The sequence below is a fragment of the Haliaeetus albicilla genome, chromosome 6 (genome assembly GCF_947461875.1).
Source record: "Haliaeetus albicilla chromosome 6, bHalAlb1.1, whole genome shotgun sequence".
Taxonomy (NCBI): domain Eukaryota; kingdom Metazoa; phylum Chordata; class Aves; order Accipitriformes; family Accipitridae; genus Haliaeetus; species Haliaeetus albicilla.
Genome location: NC_091488.1, coordinates 37,312,506 through 37,338,838, shown reverse-complemented (window position 1 = coordinate 37,338,838; position 26,333 = coordinate 37,312,506). Strand labels below are relative to the sequence as shown.

At 37.0% G+C, this 26,333-nt stretch overlaps 1 protein-coding gene and 1 long non-coding RNA gene across 2 annotated transcripts in view; both read right to left on the bottom strand.

Moving 5' to 3' along the window:
- The window catches only part of CBLB (Cbl proto-oncogene B), a 133,580-nt gene that overhangs the window by 93,428 nt on the left and 13,819 nt on the right, over positions 1-26,333 (bottom strand).
- Positions 124-9,714, bottom strand: LOC138685704 (uncharacterized). The gene is made up of 2 exons (XR_011325094.1): positions 9,581-9,714; positions 124-275 (listed from the first exon to the last, which is right to left on the bottom strand). It is a non-coding gene; the product is annotated as an uncharacterized lncRNA (long non-coding RNA).

Genomic DNA, 26,333 nt, shown 5'->3' with positions numbered 1-26,333 from the left:
CCTAAAGCAATATTCTGAGTGTCAGAAAATTCACCATCCATTGTTTGACACAGATTTTTAAAACTTATGTATTTGCCAGTTTTGAGGCATTAAAGAAAAAAAGAATTAGTCACAATACTATCATCACTCTTAAAATATTTTATTATGCATTAACTGTAATACTTTGTTTCAATATTTTTTTTACATCATAGTGCTGAATGTTTATACTCCTTTTTAAAGTAAGTCAAGACAGTAAAAACATCAGGCTTCTGGTGACAGTTCCTAGGATTAATAACCTATCAACAGAAAAACAAGGAAACCCTGTTACTTCAATACTTAGCAGTAAGTCTGTCAAAACTACCAGCATCCGAAGTAGAAAATAATCATGTATTTGTTTGTATTGAAAACTACTACAGGTTGATTACATTTGATTAATACATAAACATCGAAGAAAACCCTGTCAAATTTATTAAAGTAATAAGGAAACATCAATTAAAGCAAAGATTTTCAGCTAGCCCACCCTTTTCTGATAGCAGCTTCTATCAGTAATCATTTTATTTCCTTTGCAATCATACACCTCAAATGCAACTTGCTGATGAACACTGTTAGATGTTCAATTTACCACTAAAACAAACAGGAATTAGAATCACAAATACCTTTGCTAATGGCCTTCCCTCATTACACAAGAAATACATTACACAGTATATAATATTATAATCCATTAAATACATTTCCTCAAAATATTTTGGTACTATTCATACACTTTTGCAGTGTAAGGAATATGACAAAAAATCTGCCATGTTTGCTGTAAAATCACATCATGTATTTAGCCTGGAGATACATATGAGAGTAAAGGAACTTTCCACTACATGGAACACAGCATGTATGTTCATTGGATCTGAACTGAATCACTTATTGGGTAATCAGTACTGCAAGATGGTCACAGAAATGTTAAAGCAGCAGCTTTTGCCATGACGTGGAAAGTCTGACAAATCCAAAACTATTTTTGTAACAGTTAGGTTATTTCACAATATGTTAAGATCATTATGACATCTCTTGGGTACTTCACATGGTTACTTTAATAATTTTCTTTCCCACAAATAACTTGCTTTTTTTCTCCACCCCTCCCCTCAATTATACATTTCAAAACTTACAGTGCTAGTCAACCCATCTGTTCCTGGGAGCCCCTCAGAAACATCACCCACCAGTTTGTTCATTCATTAATTTGCTTGCTGCATGCAAAGAAATCTAAATGTGTTCTTTCTGACTATTTTCCTTCCCTAAAATTATTAAGTCCATTATTTACGGCAGCAGTAGTAAGCATTTTCTCCCAGTAACAAATCCGAGCTCTGGGATTCTTTTTTTGCCTACTTCTGATAATGTGTTTGACATTTTCATACCTTAGGATGAGGCTTAGTTTTCACTCCAAATTACATCTTTAGACATAAAGAGATGTCAGCTTCATCTCACTTTTGGCTACAATTAATTTTGGGGGAAATGATAAAATATCAAAGGATTTTAATTGTGATTTAAAAAAACCCACTTATCACTAATTCAAAACTTCATCCTTATAATACACTAGTTAAGAATTTTTGCAAGAGAGAATGGAGAAAGCAAAGGCTGTCTAACAAATAGGCCTAATCTTTTTATTATTATGAAGATGATTACTACAACATAGCCCATTTCAGACTTAATCTGGTAGAAAGGCGAAAGGCAGTTTATTTGGTTTTTTTTCAAGACACTCCATTCTTTGGGGTTTTTTTTAAGCTATTCTCTCCAATTTATAGTCATTAACTAGATTTTTTTTTCTATTAATCCAAATGAGAATCTTTTCTTCCCCTTTGTAACTATTTTCAAGAATTATTACTTTTTTTACTTTCTCCTCTAAAAGCATAAACTCATTCATTTTGTGACCAGTAAACTGATACAGAAGAGGAACACTGAAGATTTCTTTGCCTAGCAAATTAAAAGCCAGATCATACAAAAATAGAACCTCCTACACAAACATACTTTAAATACATTTCTTAGAAGACAGCCAGTACGCTATTAAGGAACAGTCATGATACATGTGAGAAGCTTCACTTCTCTGAAAGAGTGAGAGCATTCTCTCTCTGCATGTACCACATTTGTTAGCAGTGTCAGGAAAAAGCTTTCCTCCTCCATATTTAGGCACAGTATTTTATATTAATTTCTCAGATTGATCCTCCCCTTTGATGTTAAAAGGATGGAATACTTCATGATAAAGTTGTCCATGACTGTATAAACACAGAGACTGGTATCAAACAACCATAAAAATTTAACTGTTTAGGCAGCTTAGAAGTTTCCCTTCCAGAAGCAAAAATCAGCACTAGAGAAAAGTCAGCTGGAAAACAGAATTTCAAAGCACTGCCTGAAACAGGAGAGAAATAAAGGAGGACACTCCTCAGCAGTCAGCAGCACCAACAGCAGCAAAGATGTCTGTCAGTGACAATACTGAAATTGCTGTTGGCATACATAAAATCAACATTACATCCTCCCATTGTCAATCGGCATAGATAAAGATCCAGTCCTGCACTTGGGCAACACAACATTGGAATTTCAGAACATAGTGTACAATTCCTTATGCTTTAGATAACCATAGTAAAGAAATGCATCTTATAGCAGCTGGAGCACCTTCTGTTTCTCATACTTCTTTATCTGGTACTCCTGAGAGATGTCCAAAAAAAACCAAAAACAAAAAAAACAGACGGACACCGATATTCAAGTTTTCTGCCATTTGGCTAACCAATTCAAAAGACAAAGCTATTCTTTGGACCATACCTCAGAACTCTGTAACCAATTCCACTATTTCAATTGCAAGATTAACATTAAATATGCTCCCAGAAGCACCTGCCCAGTTCTTTTTAGGCTACAACAGTACTCAAGTTTAACAAGACTTTGAAAGAGGCTTTGTGTAAGTTAAGGTCTTTTTTTGCATTCTAACATTAGAAAAGAAAAACTCACCCTAAATTAAAGCAGTGGTCAAGAAGAGATACCATTTTTCAACCACTTCTGAAGTCACTAACCTAAAATTAAGACTAACAAAAGCTGTTTCAACTGTGAGCCTTCACAGGGTCTAGTGTAGCAGATCAGAAGGAACAGAGATTCCTGCTCATTTAGGACACAGAAAGGACTGCCTCTGAAGTGATGTGGCATTCATGAAGTTGTTTGTGACTATCAAACTCCTGACCGAACCAATGCTGATGTGAAAACCTTGAGACGTGTCTCAATCAGACAAACGAAATTAATGGCTGCTTACCTCTACTGTTACTCTTTCAATTTCCCTACTAACAGCTATCGTGTGAATGCTCTGAATAAAAATTATTGTGAAGCACTCAGACACTACTGTGATCTGTTTTACAGATGCCATAGTAGAAATTAATAGTTTAATATTCAGTAATGGATAAGGCCAATAGGCAGAAAAAAGTTTGAGATTACACAGTGCGTAAGTAAAATAAAAAATATTGAAGGATTCTGATCTTATTAGGAAATATTGGGATTATGTAAATACTGTGCAATGATAATATATAATGCTGAATACAATGTAAATTAAAACTGTATTCAAATGCGTAGACACAAGAGGGGTCCTGAAGTATCGTATCATGCAGATCCCCAGAATAGAAGTAACTGTCTCCTTTCCTGAAAGAAGTGGGACATATTTCCAATCTTTTGTACCAAACTTGTAAGGCCAACTAAAGAAGCAATCCTTGATTTTCTTAACTTTCAAATACTTGGTATCATCGTTTCAGTGGTTCTAACACTTTTTAAAATTCACATTATACTGGCACAGAGTCTATGAAGCAAAGAGTAATAGAAGACTTTGCAGGGCTGTATTTGTGGAAATGAATAGAGAGGTATTTAAACTACATTACAGGTTAGACTCTAATCAACAAAAAGATAAAATATCACACTAAAAAAAGAAATAATTTACTGCCATTGACCTGAATCTCAATTGAATGTTCTGAGCTCAAGGCCACCTCTTTACTCAAAATTCAGTCAAGAGGTTATATAAATACTGATCCTGGAATTGTGTCCTTCCCATAGAGACAGGCAATAACCAAGAAAAATTCATTTTTCTCCTGTTTCAATATTAGTGCCTTTAATATTTTAATATATTAGTATAATCTTAAAGAAGGCCTGACAAACCAGTTCACTGTACTTAAGAGTTCCAACTTTTAAGTTTGGCTCTTCCATTTAGTGCTTCTGCTTCAAGCCATGGACATAACTCAAATTCCTCAAATGATGGCCCAACTTTGGGTTAAAAATCCTCATTTTAATCGATGTTTTTGTGTGACTTGCAGTTTCTGTAAATCTCTTATTTTTGACAAGTAGCTGTAGTTTTTTTTATTATAAATGCAAATCTTTCTTAAAAGATATGTTAGACAACATTCTAGTGTAGAAAGCCAAATCAAAATTAAATGCTTTAAAAAATTTCACCCTCTGTAAAATAACTCAGCAAGGGACAGAGTAGCCAAGGAGTGCTCACAAAGAACCCTAGCACAAAACAATACTCTATTTAGTGGTCAACGCCAAAACAAAGTTTCCCTGAATAAATTCCAAATACTTCAGGAAATGCCTGAGACTACCTTGTAAATCCAGTCCTGTTCCTATACCACCACAAGTTTTACTTTATTAGCTTGTTTTAGCAAAAACGATTTCTTAAGTTGGCTAGTTCCAGTCACTAGCAGAATCACTAGCAATAGATTTCATGAAACATAAATTTGTCTACTTACCCTTGGTTTTGTTTTCTGCAGAAGCATGTTAACGTAGGTCCCAAACAAAACCGAGGCCTTTGTTAGGCTCTGTACAAACCACGACAGGAAGCCCTAAAGACTTCCAAGCAAGGATGCTCCCTCAGCAAGTCTGCAGATGATACAAAACTGGGAGGAGCGGCTGATACGCCAGAGGGTTGTGCTACCATCCAGAGGGACCTTGACAGGCTGGAGAAAGGGACTGACAAGAACCTCAGGCAGTTCAACAAGGAGAAATGCAAAGTCCTGCACCAGAGGAGAAATTACCCATGCAGCAGCACATACTGGGGGGCACCCAGCTGGAAGGCAGCTTTGCAGAAAAGGATGTGGGGGTCCTGGTGGACATCAAGTTGAACACAAGGCAGGAACGTGTCCTTGCAGCAAAGAGGGCTAACGGTATGCTGTCCTGCATTAGGAGGAGTGTTACCATCAGGTCAAGGAAGGTGATTCTTCCCCTCTACTCTGCATTTGTGAGGCCACATCTGGAGTACTGCATCCAGTCCTGGGCTCCCCAGTAAGAGAGAGAAGAGCTACTGGAGAAAGTCCAGCAAATGGCCACAAAGATGATTCAGGGACTGGAGCATTTCACATGTGAGACAGCTAAGATTATTTAGCCTGGAGAAGAGAAGGCTCAGGGAGGATCTCATCAATATGTAAAAATACCCAAAGGAAGGGTGCAAAGAGGACAGAGCCAGGCTCTTTTCAGTGGTGCCCAGTGACAAGAAGCAATGGGCACAAAGTGAAACACAGGAAAAAATTTTCCTGTGAGGGTGACCGAGCACTGGCACAGGTTGCCCAGAGAGGTGGTGGAGTCTCCATCCCTGGAGATACTCAAAAGCCATCTGGCCATGGACCTGGGCAACTGGCTGTAGGTGGTTCTGCTTGAACAGGGGTTTGGACCAGATGACCTCTAGAGGTCCCTTCCAACCTCAACCCTTCTGTGATTCTACAATTCTGTGATCCTTTTTTATTTTACAGACTTGATTCATCATAAATATTAATTATGTAAGGAATCATATGACTCATTAATTCTAGGAATAAAGCATGATTAGTAGTATCACACTCTGACAGTAATCTAAGAACAAAACTGATGCAATACCAAGAAGTTTATCATTAATTTTGCAAGGTACAAATATCTATTGGTATTTTAGGTGATTGTGTAAAAATCCCAGGTAACTGTGAGAAACAATTGATGGAAGTCTCAAAATATACTTATTCATCTATATTAAAAATTTGAGAGCAAGGGAAGAGTATAGAAGAACACCAGAGCAAAGTAAGAGCATGTAGCAACTTTTAACAAATGTTTATGTATGGAAACTTAATTATACCAAAAAGCCTCAGTTCACTTTGATTGTCATTTATTATTATAAACTTAATGCCATGCCTGAGAACTCTCAATTAAATTAATAGGTCAGTCTTTATCAGCACGTCATATGATGGGTATCTCAATTTCCAAAAATTCTTACTTGCTTTAAACACTAGATTTAGCAAAGCACATCCTTAACTTTGAAAGCAAAACAGAAGCATCCCTTTTGGAAGTGACTGACTATATATAGACTCAACTGGTTATTTGTATGTTTGATGCCTAGAACAATGTGCTAGTCAGGGAAGGACACAAAGATCCTGACTGGATCAAACTCAGGATGCAGTCATAGAGTTGCTGTAACACTTCCCTACAGAGGCAGGCAAAAACTAATTAGCTTCGCAGACACAGATAGCTGCCCTAGAAGTGAAAGGAGTGAAAGGTTAAACTTTCACAGCTTATAAAGTTTTATACTACAGCTGGCAAGGGTAAAAATTCACTTAGAAGTCTTATAGAGGTGTTTTACTAATTTAAGCTTAAACATCCCTCTAAAAACAGTTAGAAACCTACAAAATCCTTCCCTGTGCAAGACTTCTGTAAGGCAATAGTACCCTGAATACCTTGCCATACACTGCAGTCCATTGACTTTTGTCTTGCAGGTCTGCTGGCGGAGAGGAAGTTTGGAACTGTGGAGGGGCTCCTACTCAGCACATACTCAGTAACAGCTCAATAAGGGGCTGCCCCTGTCAAGGCAAGATTTAATCAACAGTGTTTGAAATGCTGTTCAGACTGCTGTGCTAGCAGAATTCATCCAAACATCTCACAGGGAGGAAGCAGACCACGACAAATATTTCTTTTTACCAGCACTATTCATAGAGATGAACAGCTGTTACAGTGAAGTACAAACCTGCTTACTATTTTCAGCAGAAGCAGGAGGGCAGTTATTCTTTGAGCTGTATGACCTCTCTGATGGCAGAAGTTGTTGAACTGACTCGCTCTGTGCTGCTGTTTGGCCTAACTTTGGAGTCTACAGAGCAGACTTTCCAGTTTCATGAAAGCTGGCCTTCTCTCTAGGCTGAAGGGCGTAACTGTTATGGATTCTATAAACTGACTATATGCCTTTCACAGCCCAGAACATTAATGGCAAACTGTTTGCCATCAAAGTGTAATAAACAGTGAAAACGCAGTAAACCTGAATTTAAAGTAAACACTTATGGAGAAGATGCTGTAAAGGATGTTAGGATGACACGCAAAACCACCCCAGGGAGGCACACATACAGTCTTCCCGCAGCTCTGGGTGCTGAACCAGCCCCTCAGTGGCAGCACTCCCACTCCCAGAGCCTCTTCCTCCAGAAAGAGTGGAGATGGTGCTGACAGATGCAGACCACCCCTTGCTGTTTTAATTTACCTCATGTTTTAAGGTATGGATTCCCTCACAGCCTGCTTATGAGACTGGTCTGCTTACTGTAGCCTATGTGGAAAGCCCTTTCATAAGGCTGCTCTACAAACAATTATGATGGTTACTCATACAGCTCAGAGAGCAAGCAGATTCAGTGAAGGAGCTACCGATTTAAAAAAGCAAAGCGTTCTGTGACATGCAGTGGCAATAAAATCCTCTACTTACCGAACCACAAGACATTTTCAAGAAAGAGACAGCTGTATTACAGTAACCACTAAAAGTTTAAAAGTCATTCAGATGTGCTAATATACTGAAGTCTCCAAGTTTAAAGAGCATGAAACTAGAACTTCATGCTATTGCTAGAGGAGTTATGTTTCATCATAGAGACTTAAAAGTTATTTCATCCTACGGAACAGCTTACTTTGAATACCCTAGACGTAACATTCACAGTTAAAAACCACAAATATAATACTATGACAAAAAGGAACATAGACACATATTTTTAAAGATTAGAATATAAAAATGAGTGCAATAGCAGCCAGACATTGGGACTCATGATTATTCAAAATAATAGAGCTTTTCATTGGCAGACGTTACACAATGTGATTTGAAATTTATACTCTATGGAAATGAAACAAAATAAACAGACCGCTTATGTTTGAAATTTTAACTATCTTCAAATGCTAATGTTCTGTGGAATTTTTTTCATTTTTTAATAGAAAAACTTAAACTAAGATGCTTTATTCCTATATAGACTTAGAAACACTTCACATGTGTTGACTCCAAGGAACTTTTAAGGTGGTCTGGAAGCATTATATTCATTTTTACAACACAAACCCAAACATCTGAAGAGGAGCCCGATTTAAAATTTTACATTCTCCTTTGGAAAACATTTAGTTCTCTCCACACACACATTACTTGTTCAAAGAGAAGTTCATCCATTTGCTTTAAAAATCTAAATGTGGTAAAATAAATTTGACAGATAACTATACATGTGCACACACACAACCCCCACCATGAGCAGGCATGTTAATAAACCGCATGCATGTAGAGACCTTAACTAGACACACATCCGGCAACTGCCCAAGCACAAATAGCAATCTCTAAATGTCGGCCAGAAATTAAGAACACCTTGTCACAAGTACAAAGAGACAAAGTCAGTAGAGCACTAAAACCCCAAGGAGTTAAAATACTTGTCATTGATGCAAAAAAAGCATCACAAAAGACACCTAGTGGAAGAGAGGTATCTCAGAAATTTACCTCCAGATGTGCTTGCCTAAATTTCAAGCCAGCTTTTCAGTGTTTTATTGAGAAATACGCAGCTTACCCACAAACTTGCAAATGTAAATTGCATTACTGAGGCTATGATCTCACTATTTGTAATCTAGTTGACTGCAACCACTTCTTAGGTCAGCAGGCATAAACAGAGCAGCTCAGGTAACTAATCAATCACCTTTGCTAGCTGAGGGTTTATATACGTCCCTTCAGAACACAATGTGAGAAACTAGACTCCTGGGAACAAAGATGGCAACACAGGACTGGTCAAGAACATCTTTTGAGTTATTTCAAATCAGTAAAAGTACACATGAACTTGAGACTCGAGTTCATTAAAGGCTTTTCAAGAAAATAAGCATGTCTTACACATTAGAATACATCCTGAGCTTTAAAATGTCAGTCTCTCACTGTATTATATTTATAGTCTAGCAAATTTATATTCTGCTCTTCCAAGCATAACTAAATCCTGCACCTTAAAATCCGCATGGCTGATGAGTTTTGAAATACAGCCTTACAAGGGCCACATTCATCTTCATCAGGGACAGGCCACTTATAATGAAGGACTTCAGGGCAATGAAATGCCTTAGACTTTCTTCAAACCTTCTGTAACTCTACCTTTTCTTACATACATCTAAATTTTATTAACAATGCTCTCTCTTGAAACACATCTAGACTACAGGTTGCTTCCATTATTCCCTATTCAAACTAGGGGTGAGAAAGCCATATTGCTATATCTCAAAGATCTTGCTCTGTTCTTTATTTTGAAAGTGACAGGCTGATTTTAGACTAAGCAGGCCCAATAGCCTGTGCCCACTGCACGGCTAAAAAAAAGAAAACTGTATTATTGATTTTTACCTATTCACATCACTTTGGTAAGGCTTTGATCTTCCATCTACGGTCGGTTTCCTTGTAGCTCAAATGCACATACCTTTCTGTATAAAATATACATACAAATTAGCAGACAAAAATCAAATAACCTTGCATCATGCTAGCTGCCTTCTTCCCTCCAAAATTGAATTATGTAAGGTCAACAACAGCTTAAAGACTGAATAGAAGTCATGCTGCCTGAGCCACTTGCTTATCACCAGGGAACATTTTTTCAGCAAAACTTCTCCCACACTAAGTTTCCTCTGTTCCAAAATCCCTCATTTCATGCAAGTCACATTACCCAGACTAAAGGTTGCTGGGAGGTCTCCTCTCCAGTCATTTGAAACTGAGGCCTAACTTTCTCTGTGTGGTTAGGTGGGCTTTACCTAGCCTATGTTTTCAGTGCTACTATCACCCAGCTGCTATCTATTAAACACACAGTTGATCATCCTTCAGTGAAAGCAGCATCAGATCTTCTCCCACTCCCAAACTCCCCACAGAAAAAAAAAAGGGGGGGGGAGGCTGGGGGAAAGGGACAGGAAATCTCTGTTATCGATAGATGGCATCCTGTTAACTTCAGTCACATGATGCTATGTGATACATACTCAGTAAGTGTTAAACTGAAACCAGAGCCTATTAAAAAGAAAAAATCTCCTATTTGATGCCAGCTGCTACAACATCAAAATAGGTAATATTTGAGGACAGTTATTTATACATAGCTGTGACTGCTCCCTGTAAGAACCACTATAAAAGTCAGATTAACCTTCCCCCAAACTTGTGAGGAAAACAGTTAATTTGTTTTCTCTTTCTCCCCCCCGCCCCGAGATCCCTTCCAACCACAACCATTCTGTGATTCCCAGTTAGGTAAGTCCTAAGATCAGCATGTCCCCTGGAAATGCAAGTCTGACAAGATGTAAAATTGAAGAATTGCCTCTCCAACACTAACAATTGCTTTTTCAGAAAGAGACTGAATTTCCATTATAGAAAGTTAACTACATTATATCAACACAAAAAGGAGTCAAAGATGAATAAGATTCCCATGAGATTCAATTCACAAACTGTGTGAATCAAAGTTTGCAACTAGTTTCTGTGTATCCCCACCTTTTTCCCAAAGTACTATCTGTTCGGGAACCGCAGTCCAGCTGGGAGCATTTCTCCACCGAAAATGGAGACGCTCAACAGAAGATGCTGTGGCACTCCATACATGAGGCAGGCACAGCAATAACAGCCAACACAGGGAGAACCATTTCTGTTTGTAGGGCAAGATCACTGAGAACAGCATTTCTTCATTCAGTACTGCTGAAGACAAAATTCAGTGTGACCTTTGGAAATAAAAATTACACCATAAAAAAACCCCAAGGCCTGTTAAATTTAGTTTTAAAACCTTCACACCCTCTTCATAGACGTTTGAATACTCAGATATAAGAGCAGTAGTACGAATATAGGTTTAACCATGAATGAGTCATTAGTGCCTACTGCTCAACTTGGCACCTTTTTCACAAGTGTCACAAAACATTGTATCTTACCTCTACTACATATAATTAACTCCAAGATGGTCTATTTCCAGCTACTGTAGCAGATACTAAGGTTATTCTCCTGTTTACAACCAGTTAAAAAACAAATGTTTACGACTGATTTAGGTCCACTTACTCTTGCTCTGTTTCAAGAAACAAAACCAGAAAAATCTAACTCTTTTTGGAAATTTAGTTACGTACTGTGGTTCTACTATTACTCATCATATATACTATGTGTATGCATGATGCCAGGCAATGTCTAGAGTTCTTGATCCAGCTTGGCGACCACCCACATGAAAAGCAAATCTGTCCTAGTAACTCTACATCTAATATGCTGGTTCCTCCAGGAAAGATTGTCCTGGTCTTAGAGCAAATCCCTAGACCAGAAAGGGGTTCAATAAAGTCAAATATCTTCTTATGTATGCTGCCCTTTCTAATCAAAATATGGAAGCAGCAAAATCTTTAGCAAGTTAGTAATACAGAAATGGAGGCAGGAGTCTGAAGATCTGGAGACACTGCTCCTGGCACTGCAGTGAACAAGCTACTGCAGTGAACAAGCTATATAATCCTAGGAAAATTACTTTCACACCTCTCTGTATCTCAATTTCCACAATTTCTAATTGAAGAAAACACAAAAATCTTTTAGATTTAAGAATTAAATACCATATAAAAGCTAGGAACGTGATCAAAATCCCGCTTCTACTTATTTCACATGTAACACTAACAGGTGGGCCTTTGTGCAATATATTTCAACCACTGGGGCCTGAGGGTGGGAATCAAATGCTTCAGAATCCTTGTCTACATGTTGGATGCTACTAGATATGATCATGTGTCAACTTTCAGAAACACAGTGCAACAATTACTTAAAAGTACTATTTAAAAAACACCTCTGCATGTGCATTTATCTTTCATCAAGTTTTAGACAGGGACATGACAACATGTATGCAACTTTGATATGCATAAGCTAATTCCTCATATAAACTTAATAAAATAATTATGCAAAGTTTAAACAGGAGAGGTTTTTAGAAAAAAAAAAACAAAAACAAAAAAAAACCCAAAAAACAAAAGAACACAACAACTTAATCCCAGAAAACTATTTTGCCAAGTCAAATTTTTAAATTTAGAGTGACTGCATTGCCAACAGTGAGATAAGTAATATAAACCAAGAACCACAGAATGCAGCTCTCATGAATATTTGTGTTAGCTGGCATGATCTCCCCACACCCTCCAATTCAAAACAGTTCAGTGAGGAAAAAAACAAGAACTCAACTTCTTACATCCTTAATACAACTTCTCAGTCAATATTACAGATAGAGCAGAACTTTGCTAATTCAAATATATTGGGATAATACCACCTTTCAAAGGAACAAAAGTGTGTGTTGCCAAACTGTGGTGCATATATTCTTCAGATATGTTACCAAGTTCGCGTTTGCCCTGAAAATGAGCATATTTTATCCTGCAAACCAGAAGCAGCACTTACTTCCAGAAGCATGCCCTAACAGCGAATGGTCTTTGGATGGAATGGCGGCAGGAACAGCGGAGGCAGCAGCTCAGATGGGCAGGATCTCACTGTTCAGAAGAATTCTGGACAACCATTGTCCAGGATTCCCCTTAAAACTTGTGGTGTGGGACAGAGAAAATGAAACCAAAGCAATTCAATTATGCCACTTCATTTAAGTTGAAAAAGAACACATGACAAATTAGAACTTTACTGGTGGGTAAATTATACTTGAATAGACATTCAGCTGTCTAATAAATCTTTAGCTCTTCACTGTGAAGAACACTCAAACCCTTCAACTGGTTTTGACTTACCAGAGGTGGATAAACTTAGTTCATTCTATGATTTACCCACAAATTCCAGATTAAATAGATACCATACACCAAATGGAATCAAATTAAATTACACACATCGAAACACTCCTTGGAGAGAGCTATTGACTGTGAATGTTGATTTTTCAGTAACAAAACACTAAGGTCACATATTGCAAGCAGAAATTAAGACCTGTCCAGTCACACAGACAGCATTTTGTGTGTTCTCCTTGTGAACTCTGTTAATACACTTGATGAACTATTTTAAATGACTGAGCCTCTGTCCATAAGAAGAGATTCAGAGAGAAGGGAATCTGAGGAGTTACTTGCTTTTATACAAACTAACTGATCATGGGCTACTAAACGTATAACCTTATAACAAAAAACACAATAATGCTGTTCGCTTCATGTTTACTGTTACTGCCAAAAAGTCACAAGCCACAAAGTTATCAGATTCAAGTGTGCATCAGTCAGGACTTCATGTATTTTCCCCTTCCTTCACTCTTCCCCCGTAAGCTTTTATGCTCCAACCCTCTCTGGCCATACCTAACACCTTTTAAAATTGTTACTCACAGGAGCAGCACAAAGCCAAATGTAACATATCCCAACTGACTGCACCAAATTCAGTCCACTTAGTTACAGAGGGGTAGAAGTAAACTGGTCTTTTTTTAGCACTCAACTCCATGATATTGCCTCATCCCACACTTTACAAATAGAATTTCAAATCGATTTGAAGCATTAATATCTTATTAATATTTTGTTAGGACCAGAACAGTGAGAAAAGGTTTCTGCTATTTAATTTGGAAAGCACAAATTTAGGCTGTATCAAGTAGTTATCCTCTAGTGTTTCATTTGCAGGTTTCTCCAAGCAAATTATACTAGACAGGGCACATATTGAATTGAGAAGCAAAGCAAACTCCCAGCACAATCAAGTATCTAAGTTAAAAAGCTGAAGTGCGGTTGTTTAAAAATAAATCTCTCTGAACATAAAAATCTAACTACCCTTTGTAACAACACTTTGAAGAGGTAAAGTACTATACAAATAAAACTGCCACTCAAATATTAACGACATCAAAAAGAATAAAGTAAGCTTTCTGTGAAGGTCTGGTGAACACTTGCCGGACTAGCAAAATAGCAATGTATTCTAATTATTCAAAGATGAAAGAGTATCTGTTTAAATGCATATGATTGTTTGAATAGTCCTTGATGGGACAGCATTAGTGCTACCTATTTCTCTCCATTATAAGCTAAAGAGTATGCAAAATCTCAACTGCCAGTGTAAAACTCCATTCTAACACTGCAGTCATGGACAGCTGTATTTGCTGTTTTATTTTTCCTCCACAGGGGGCCATACATTCATCCTAAATCCACAGGGGAATCAAGCCTTGTGGAAGAAGAAACCCTGGGGACATTTCAGCAACACTGTCATGGGGAGGGGAAGGCTAATCATCAAAATGAGGCAGAATTATTACAATGGGAGCTCCAGAGCATGTAGGACTCATACAGAAATTAAAGCAGTGGTGAAATAAGAAATATGACTAACCCAAGTCTACTTGAACACCTTTTTTTTTTTTAATCATCATGATGGGTATGTATTTTACCATCCAGCTAGTTACACTTGAAAGGAGTATGCTGTTACAAATAAAAAGTATTTTTGTAGTATTAAATCCAGAAAATGTATGGTTTTCATGAAAAATGCCAGAAATATATACAAAGCCAGTGCATTATCAAATACAGTTTGTTGAGCAGAATCAAATCTATATGGAATTTAAGTAACTCCCAAACTCCCAGAATCTTTTCAAACACTTATAGACTTGCATATGCATCCATCACTGTTCCAATATTCTTAGATGGGATCTTAAAGAATAAAGGCCTAGAAGAAATTTTGATTTTGTCTGAGGTTACTGCAAATTGCTTCCATCTTTGATGCAGAACATTCAGAGGAAACATGTAAATATGAGCACGGGCATGAGACATAGGAATTTAGTCAGACATCTGTGCAGTTCGATGTTAAACAGATAGAAGTATTTACAAACGTGAATAATTTAAGTGAATAATCACATTTTGAAGACAGAGAAAATTAGGACACAGACTACCTGAGTCTTCAAATGACATTTATGACCATCATCCTGCAAAGGTATGTACTGCAGAACACAGTATTTGCTGACCATCTATGCTATTTGTTGCACTCTGAATTAGAGCTTTACACAAGATCTAATGCCTTAGTGACCTGCAGACTACATTACAGCCACACAACTTTCTTGGACTAACATTAAAAGGAACTCAGACTACAGTGATTCATCTAATCAGAAGGGCAATTGGATTGTGTACCCAACACATTGATGTGCTTTGAGCTCTGCTGGGTACCTGATTACATCCAGGTCCAGGTCATCACCTAGCTCATTCTTCCCTCTGCAACCTCCACCCACCCCAAAAATGGGCCAAAAGGTTACATTACTGTTTGCTTCAGGATTTAACCTCTCCAGCTCACAGACAAGGCTAAGCTCTTGCAATGTCTGGGCTCAATGTTCTTTGTAGTCAAAGTTTCAGGTTCCAGAAGACTCTCTGAAGTTTGGGGGTTTTTTTTGGTTGGTTGGGGGGAATGCATTAACAAGGGGTTCAGAACAGAAACACAAAATCTCATGCTGCTGTCAATTCGATATTTCTTTACAATGGGTATCAATATTTATTGGCATTTCCTAACGGAGGCACAAAAACTAAATAAAAAGTCATCAACTTGCATATTTGCTGTCACTATGCATATTAACTGATATATTGCGCATTTAGTTCCTTTCAAGAGGTTCAAGCAAGCCACAAGAAGAATTCATTCCATATAAAACAATTACTAGAAGGATAATCTACCACTGCAGAAATGTAGGACCACCTGTCTGGATGTCTTAACACAACCAGTAGAGCTGCATGACAGAACTGTTTTTACAGGAATGTCCCACTCCCCCACCTTTCCTATCATGGCTGTACAGAGGAGCTCTTTCCAAGGGTATTAGTTCTGAACTTGGATTTCAAACTGTGGAAGAACCTTGATTTGCTTATCTTCAAACTGCAGGCTTGTCTAGTTGGCCTGCTATAGCTCAAACACAGGCCTACTTACTAAACCATTTGCCATTTAGATGGAGGTTTTTAGATGGCATTCAACCAAACAGGGCTTAAACAATATTCATTCAAAAATAAACCTGCTGTTCAGCAATTATAATCACACGTAAGTAAATCCCAGGCTTATAAGACAACAACATTTTGGTTATGGCATGTAGTCTCTGAAACTATAGTAGCAAGTTATTGTTTAAGCACATAAACTAAACATTAGAAGTCTGGCAATTTCAAAATCCAATCTAACTCTGCTCCTATACAGCCACCCACACACTACAGAAACAGCATGTCCTGCCACACAGTTTGCCCTGCTGCATGTATTAAACAAGATGGCCCTGGATTAGAGAAAGGCTTCTATCAAGAAGATGTTACAAATTGGGGGAATACAATTTAAATACAAGGAAACCTGCCACAGACTTACTCCATTTCTCAGTGTATATAAGGAGACTAATTTGACCTGTAAGGGAGACATCAATTAAATCCTAGACTATTACAATGATAGAAAGAACCTCAATCACCTGAAACTGGAAGTTCCTCATACTCAAACATCACTATTAGAAAATCATCGCTTTTTAGACTAGGCAACAGTCACAAGACCAAGCACAAGGCCACGTTTTTTTACTAAAAATCTCTTACAACACTTCAAAAATAGTGGCATCCACTATAGCTTCAGTTTACTTAGTGATAAGATACTGCTTCAGAGTCAAAAAAAGTAAGAAGAGTCTATCATGACACCATGCCTCTAGAGATATTCCATTCAATTTGCATACATTAATTTAATTCAGCTTATGTTCACCTGGCACAAGTTCACACTTGAAAACTGTGACGGCTGAGACTGTGTGTAAAGTTCCAACACAGAGACAACTTTCATACGTAGGCTAAAACAAGGCACTTAAAATAGAGAATTATTCTGGAAATGCTGACACATCTTTAACACTGTGAGTGGGCGCCAGTATAATACACACATTGTGTACACACATGTTGCTGTCTTCCTGGGAAGCTTAACTGAAAGCCCACATGGTTCATGTGGGACAGCAGGAATTCCTCTTTGAAAGCGCTCATCCCGCTTATTCATAATATCTCAAACGAAACCTAAGGCATATGGTAAAATTATGCCGTTTCACAAAACAGTGCTTATGACAGTGAACAATCCTTTTGAATCAAAACTACCCTTGATACTTCAATAAAAACATCCCACCTTGTTGACAGAACTTAGACACAATATTAAGCATTTAAATAAAAACAAATCTTAAGAGCTAGAATTTTTGAGGTCATCAACACAGTTTAATAAACTGAGTTGCATCCGTTACAAAAAGACTTACTTCAGTTGTTCTTTTTTTGCTAAAGCACACACCCACTATAGAGGGTCAGACTCCCAAAAGAATAATGAAACAATAGATGGACCATCTGCTGCTACATAAAGCAAACTGAAAATCCAGGAATAGAATATTTGGGAGCTGTACTAAAATCAACATTACCTTTCCATTTTCTTTCACACCAGATTCTTACCTTAGCTAAGCTTTTAAAAACAAAAACAAGCAAGAAAGCCACCACACAGGAAAGCTGTAAGAGCTTCCAGGCATAAATGTACAGGGTAAAGCATGACATGACATGTCCTTTAAGAAATTTTTTTCTTCTCTTGGCAACTCTAACCCATACACAAGGTTCCAGTGATGAATATTCTGCCTCCTGTTTATACAGCAAATGGCTGGCATTTATGGAACTGGTGTTCCACAAGGATACAGAAGGATATGACAGGTACCTTAATTACCACCTCCATGGATACCCTCAACTCAAACAACATCTTCACAGCTCTCAGTTGATTTCACTGTAAGGCTTACTTGTCATCGTCCCCTGCCCAGCTTATTTATGCACATCAAGCATAAGGCAGTCAGAACTCCCCAACAGGCTTAAAACAAGTGTGAACAAATAATGGCCCAAGGAAAAGATTGCCTTGGAAAGACTTGCTGCCGAGTAGAGGACTACCTGAAAAAGAAGTGCAAATAAACAAAGGAATAGTGCATTTACACTTCTTTTTTTCCTAACAGCTGTTCATAAATTCAGCCTCAAACTGCTGTAATAGATACAATTCTTCTGTTCCATTATATTGGAAGGATTTAGCCACTAGATACTTTTACCATGTAATGACATATATTAGGAGGTGGACATTGCCCTTTTGTTGCTTTGTTTATGTTGAGTAAACATAAGCTAATTTATTTATCTAATATTTTAGCCATTCATCTCTTCCCCAGCTATCACCTTTCTAGTAGCTGGGTGGGTTGGGCTTATAGTTTCAAGAAAGTTATTTATATCAAAACTCCTTTCAGTCATCCACTCCAATAACAAACTGCATTCCCTGAAATCACAGATTTGATAAAGGACTGATTTTTAAAACAAATATCCAACCGTCCGTCCTTTAAGTCCATTTAAAAATATATTTTAATGTTCTTACAAACTATGTTTATGTTGCCCATTACAGTTTAGCATTAAGTAACACTGAATTCACAGAGCACAAACAAATGAAAACTCTTAAAAACCCTTTCAGAAGAGCATTTCGTATGGACACTTCCTTTAAGCAACTAAAAAACTGCTGTGTGGTGTTCAAACATGTCTCTTCCTGGTGCTGGGCTTCATTAGAGATCATTTCAAAGTGACTGCTGGGACCCTTGATCCTCACCCTCACAGAACAGCCTCCCTCCCCCATTTTTCTTCTCCCTCCCAATGAAAGTGGAAAAATGAGAGAAAACAAACAACTCTCTCAGTGGCACTTCGACAATTTCATAAGGCAAGGTTCCTTTTAGACGATCACTACCAGCCTGTCAGACAGATATGCGTGTAGTTAATGAAACCACATATGCATAGACTGGAGGACAGCTGCATACCAACTGGGTCACCAGTGAACCAAACTGCTGAACACCTCCCAGATGAGCAGTGTCTTTTTACATTACTGTGCTCTGTAAGTGATTAAAGCCCCATTCCTCATAGGGCATTAATTATGGGGATTAACAGTAAAAGGAAACACATGAACAGGATGTTACGTACTCTCTTTTGCTTTGAATCTTTGTGTATTTGCTACAGCTATGAATTAAGGTAGTAAAAAGGATATGCAGAGTTCTGAACAAAATAATGCAATATAGTCATCCAGCCTGCTACCCTGAAGAAGTCCATTTAGAAAAAGTATAGGGGGAGAGAATTTCAGCCTGCTGACATACGACTTCCTCAGCTATACAAAAAAAAATTGGCTATATATGCCACATTTTCTTTATTTTCCCAACTGCAGCACAGAACATGTATCATTAAGTTGTAAAAACACTGAAGCATTGGCCACTGGGAATGAGCTGTCAGTAAGATGCAGTTATGAAGTGGATTAAAAATTCATACGAAGTTAGAACAGACACAAGCCTTTATCAGCGCTCCTGTCATCCACCATTACTCTGCCACTATAGTCAACAAGCATAAAACCCTAAATACTACTCTTTATTTTAAGAAAACCTGAAAGTGCTGTGAATTAAATGGCATAATACTTTGATGTAAGTGACCTACAATGACTGAAGTAACCAGTAAAAAGTAACCTAACTAGAAATAAAGCATAGGTGTCCAAAGTCTCTGTTCTAACACAAATACCAATACAGCCCATTAATTATGACCCACCCAGTTGGCATTATCAAGATTACCTAGCAACTGAATATGTACTTTTCATATTTTAGTGTTTTAGAGCTGAAAGTTAGGACAATATTTCATGAAAAAACACTACGGGTTTCTTCCTATTTTAAAAACAAATACTTGGAAATAACAACAAGCTATGTTATAACATAGATGTCTCCTTTATTGCTGGTATATTGGGCGAGCAGATGTTCTTAACAGATACTGCCATCATTTTTAATGACAAACAATATTTGGAACACAGGTTCCAGGTTTGTGACATCAACCTCCACTTCAGAATTTTCACAACACACTGTATATGTGAACAACAACAAACAGAAATGTTTCCAGGCTCTACTTGTTGCATTATATCATCCTTAAACATGCATGACATTTATAGAATATTAAAAACAACTTACATAGCTCTACTCTACGTGTACCAATGGAAGGCTTACGTACCATATTTGCTGAAACATATAACTTTCAGTTAAAGAAATTGTTGATTTTTCTTCTGTCAAAACTAAGCATTCTCCAAAAATAAGACTGGTACACAGGGAGTTTTATATTACACTGTAAATAAAGTAATCTACTAATAGAATCATTTCATTTTTAAAAGTTACATAATGACTAATCCTCTGTAGCCCCATAAACTGTTTAAAATGTTGACATGAAAAAAATCTGAAGGTGTTTCTCTTCATCTTTACACACTCTCCCACTAGAGAGTAGTTAGAATTAAAGGTCTGCTCTTGGATATACGCCTGTAAGGCCTCACTAATTAACAACTCCTTTTAAAAAAAATTAAACATTGTGCTTAAAAATGTTCTTAGGTATGACCTAAGATAATGTTTTATTACTGACCCTGCATTTCATACTTCTCATGACAGACATTCATGACTCAGAATCAACTCTGAGATGAGTTCACAGAATATTCTGTTGGCTAAGGACCATTTTCCATTGGAACAGTTTGAAAACAGATGGTAATAAGTTTGTCTGTCTTGCATTAATGCCCTTTAACTTGTAACAAGAGGCAAATTTTTTCTCATGCAGTCATTTTTTAAACAATACAGTACTGCCTAAAATGTCCTATTTTAAAAGCAATAACTAAGAAATGAACTTATCTCCTCTTAAAAAGGCAAGAGTATTTCTAATATAGATCTAGCGAAGGTGTTTGGGGTTTTTTTCAGGACAAATAAAGATGTTAGCAAAACCCTTTAGGATATCGCTAAGGGCTGGCACACAAAAAATTAAGAAACAAATTAAGCTTATTAAAGTGTTTCTTTATTCTTAGTGTAAGCAAAACTAGAATTTGTTACAGAATAATCCTTTATGCAAGCTAGGGAGTGATCACAGATTTTCTAGTAAGTATGTAGGTTTCAGTTCTTTGACCAAGTTAGTCAACAGATACTAGGAAAAAAGTGAACGCTGGGCCCCAGATATAACTAAGCAGGCTCTGGAAGAGAGACTTATTTTACTCACTTAAAAGCAAGCCCATGGGTCCTTTTCTTTCTGCCACCACTACCCAGGGTCTAATCCGATCCTGCCATATGCCAAGCACTTTCTGAGAGAATCTAGATATTCTCCACTCAGTCATATCAATATAAACAGACACTGTGCAATACTTCGGGTTTGAGCTCAAGAGACAGACAGATAGCAATTAATCAGGAGCTGATAAGACCTCCACAGCTTATTATTCAGTATTCCTCCCTGTCAGGAGACATATTTACATTATGCAAGGTAGATGCAAAACTGGGGCTAATATTTAAAACGAGATATGGTTGTGGATTTTATTTCTATATACACATCTGTTCAGTATCACAGAACTAATTAATGCTCTAACTATTACTAGTGACAGCTTCATGTAAGAATTGTGGAATAGGTAAGGTAATCTTAGCATGCATTTTTTGTTACAGAAGATAGGAATCATTTTCCTATTTACTGTTGCTTCAATTCTCAATATAGTTTCACTATTTTATCTTGGGGAAAAGCACAACATTTTGTGAACTCTCCCACAATGGTATCAAACAGAGAAAAAAGTAATTAGATTTAATTACTTTTCCAGGCTTTTTTTCTCACTATACATTCACAGAGCTTGCCAAAGATCAGCTAGTAACAATAAAAGACTAACTCCTCAGGTGGGCTGTGCAGGTTCCCAATGGACTCCTGATATATACAATGCATCAGATATTATGCTGAAATTGCATCTGTGGTGTATAACAATTCAAGAATAAAAAATGAAAGTCCCCTTATAAGAGATCCTCTTATAGAGAGACCACAACAACCTTACCCACAGAGAAATTCAATTTAGCTCAATCAACATGCTACCACTGATTATAATCTTTCATCATATATCCCAGAAATGTTTGTTTCTTACATATCTGCTACTTCTATGTTTCCCTTTAGTTTATCGTGCTATATCCCATTAGGAAGAAATACAGTTATGTCTACCTTTACATCAGACATACCAGAAAAACAGTGAAGTCATAATTATTGTGACCAAATATTACTGATATGAATGAACAATTAATTATTTGTTCACCAGTTTTCTGGTCTCTCAAGATCTTTGCAAGTATAATGTGAATACATTCTTCAATATGTATTTCACTTCACACAATGTAAAGGATTCAGTAATAAACAGATTATGGTTAAGATCTTCCATTACAAAACAGGATAGCTCTATAATTATGATTTGAAATCTGACCAAACTATGGTGAAAACACACAATGTTTTATCATATGCTAGAGACAAATACAAAAACATTCCAATAATAAATCCTTTAGTTCTATCTTGGTTGCACTCGGAAGAATTCAAAATGTATTAGTCATCTACATTACAAACGAGATACTGATGACAGTCACCTGGCTGCTTTCTCAGGAAGTTTAAATCCTCATATAAGATCACTTACTAATTTCTTTTTCCATTTCTGTTGTGTTAAGATGCACTTTTCAGACACAATTTACTGTTGGTCCTTTCTGTGTGATATTTCTCCTGTTTGTTTGGATTTATTTATTTTTTTTTTAATAGTTGCATTCATTGCATAGTCTTTTATATAAATAACACATTTTCTTTCAAATCAAACAAATGATATTCCTAAGCTGGCTCTCAGGGAACATACTGTTAAATCATTTGGAGCTGTTCAATCTAAAATAGGAAACATGCCAACATAGTGATCTTACCAATAGCAAAACTGTTGTGTGCAGAGAACAGCAAACCTACTTTATAAACTAAAAATCCTTGTTCCTCCAATATCAATTAACAATATTAAAGCTTTGCTTCAGTCTAGAGTATGCACAGTATTACTGTATAATCTGCAAAGACAAAGTTACCTTGAGAATGTGCAGCCACTGATAAAAAAAAGCACAACCATGAAAGGTACTCAGTATGCAACTTACTAAATAATTATACTAACTCTTTTGTGCCATTTTTAAGATGACTCAAGTAAATTCACTTTATTAACATTGAAGCAAAGAACACAATAGTAAGAAGATAAACTTATTTATGTCAAATGATCACGAAATTTTAAGAATTTCATTAAATTATCAAAGTACTCTCTCTTGCACTTTACATTTTAATGAATGGAACTGGATAGTTCCACCCACCATCTTCTCCATCAGTATCTCATTCTTTCTCTCTTGTTCTGAACTCAGCCAAACTTCAACTGTGTTAATCAAAACATGTAATTTCACCCCTTTTCAGATTAAGGTTATTTCCTACTATGTACAGGTTAGTGAAACTTTCTTTACTATAGCTTTAGATACATAGCACATATGTCTTCTAGCCTGATTTTTGATCCAAGCATTCTTTGGATAAAAGGATTATCACTACAGCACGTCTGTTTTTATAAACTGGCTTTACTTTACTTTCAAAGACAGGCAAAAGACCTTCTATTAACTAAACAGCAAGTGTACCACTTGAAAGTGATTATTCCCAACTTGCTTTTCATTTCTTTATAGAATAAAAGCAGATTTTTATTCTTTTATGTTTCTAATTTTCAGTGGAAACCAATGCCATAGATCATTAGGGAAAGGAAACCATTTACTTTTATAACCTGAAATTAAAATTAGATATGCTTATATATTTAGACATACATTTCATAACAATGGATACTTTCTTCTAAAAGCTTTCTCTGTGTTTCCTGCGTGGTAAGTAGCTACCATCACAAAAGCTAGTGTTGAAGGCATCCTAAAACACATACCTAATCACTGAATATAGAATACTTCTGACATAGAAAAGCAAAGACCAAATTTTCTAAAAAGCAACCACGCATTCCAAAGTGAATGATGAAACATCCCTTCAGGACCATTACAGGAGCTTTCCCTTCTACACCGTAAATTCAGGCGTCAGTGCTGTCTGTTCTTCAAGAAGATCCTTAAGTTGCTATCTTGATCTGATCAGCTGGGCTTTATCATACCTAAGAACATAGCTCTATTTATAGTTGGCAACCATGGCCTGCCTCTACAAGCACAGCTGTTCCCTGTAGAGACCATGCAGACAAGTATGGTGAAGGGATGTGAGAACCTCAACTGTTATAAAGCAGAAATGGGTACTGGTATCCTCACTGCCAAATCAGGTGGAGTATTTCCAGACCTCTCTGACCAAGAGTACTGTATTTTCAGACAACCACCTACTTTGCCCAGCTCATTTTGTCATCCTATACTGCCTTCTAAAGCTGAAATGGAACAATGTAGAAAACTATGTCAGTACAGACACTGCATTACTCATATTGTACAATCCCAGCAGTAGAACTGTCATTAGGTTTATCACAAAGGAAATTAATACATAATACATGGAAAGTCTGCAGGACTGATTCCTCTCACTGTGCTTTTTGAGAGCTTTCACACTTGCACAAAGTGGGTATAAATGTTACAGCATCTTAAAATGGCAACTTTATCATATACACCTTTCACAGGTGTAAATGATTATACAAAGTACAAAAAGAAAGAGACCAGACTGTGTATATCCTATCAAAACCAGTTGAACTCTGCTCAGATTTGACTGTCAACACCACATCACTTGTAAGAAAATGTTTGAAATAGACCTTGCACTAACACAGAAAACGCTGCCTGATTGTATACCACAGTAAAAAGTAGAAGACAAACGAAGTGCACATATAACCCCTCTTCTACCCAACTAGATATGAATCAAGCATCTAAATCAATTATAACATTTCACAAACCATTATTTTTTCATTTAGGATCTTCTGTCATTTTAAAATCCTTTGTCTTCCTCCACAATATGAATAAGTAGTTACCTTTAAGTTATTTTGGTACTAATACTTCCTTTGTTCTCATTTGGTAATACCCTCTCCCAAGTAGTGAACGTAATCAAAAACGTCTAAAAACTTAAATATTGCCTTACAACAACTGCAGTTACAGAGCCTGTTTGCATTTATGTTGAGAACAAGCTGTCATAACACTGCCCTACCATTTGTAAGCTCCACATGTTCTCACCTGCCCTCTGCAACAAGAGTCTCTTTGTCTGAAAGGTGTGTTTGTGTAACATTCCTTGTTTAATTTAGACTAGAACCAAAAATAGCAAATGGCTTGTGCTTCACGAAATTTGCACTGAAGCTCAATTACTCATGTGGTTCAGGTACACCAAAGGGTTACTTGAAGCTGTTTTGGCTCACATCTGGTTTTACATCACCTCTAAGGAACAGGGAGGTGAGAAGAGGGTGAAAATTCTCACCATAACATAAAAGCTTAAAAAACAAAAACAAAACAAAAAAAACCAAAAATGACCCACAAAAAAACAAAACTCTCATTGCATTTCCTTCTCCCATGAAACCCCATCCAATCAATCATGCACTCTTTTTCTCAGAAGAAGCCTCTTTATCAGAGGCTATTTATTGTAACCAAGTTCCACTCCCAATTACTGTATTATAGGTTATACATTGAAAAAGCAAGTATCCTCTTTTCTCTAGGGACAGCACCGGAGTTCAAGCAATGAGTCAACACTCCAGAAGCCTTTCAAGCAGAGTAAGGTGGCTTCTTTTCCTAAAAACCTAGTGAAGGAACCATCTAAAAATACAGGTAAATAAATATAAGAGAGGAAAGGACAAATACTAGATTCCTTTGCCTCAACTTCAGCAAGATTAGAAACAGTCAATATATTTGACTTCTAAAACTTGTTGGCATAGCTTAAGTGTAGGGGTTTACAGATCATGTCAGACAACAGATTGATGGTATGTAGAGCCTAACTGTTCAGCTCAGAATTTACTGAAGACCAAAACCTAACACGCTTGGAAAAATGGGACAAATCACAAGATTCTAAGCAGCCAATAACTTTCACCACAAGCTCACAACTTCAAATGAAGGCTGTCATCCTTACTATCTGACAATTACCGAGTTATCTATGTGATGTTAACCAATAGCCAAAACTGGCTCTATGAAAAGAGCAATTAACATCTTTTTCTGAATCTGAAGGTTCTATTTGTCAAGCAAGAAAACCATCAGCCAAAACAATCCTGACTTGTCCAAATAAAATCATCCTGTATTAAAAATATACTCTTCCTGATCCTTCTCTCAAACAACAACATCTCCTCTGTCTGGAGACACATGAACAAGTTACAAGGCTAGCTAAGTTATAAACTTCCTAACTTCCTGTAAATAGAACAGCAGGTTGTGGTACAAGATGAAGTGATTCAAAGAAGTAGGGTAAGCTACGTCTCACCA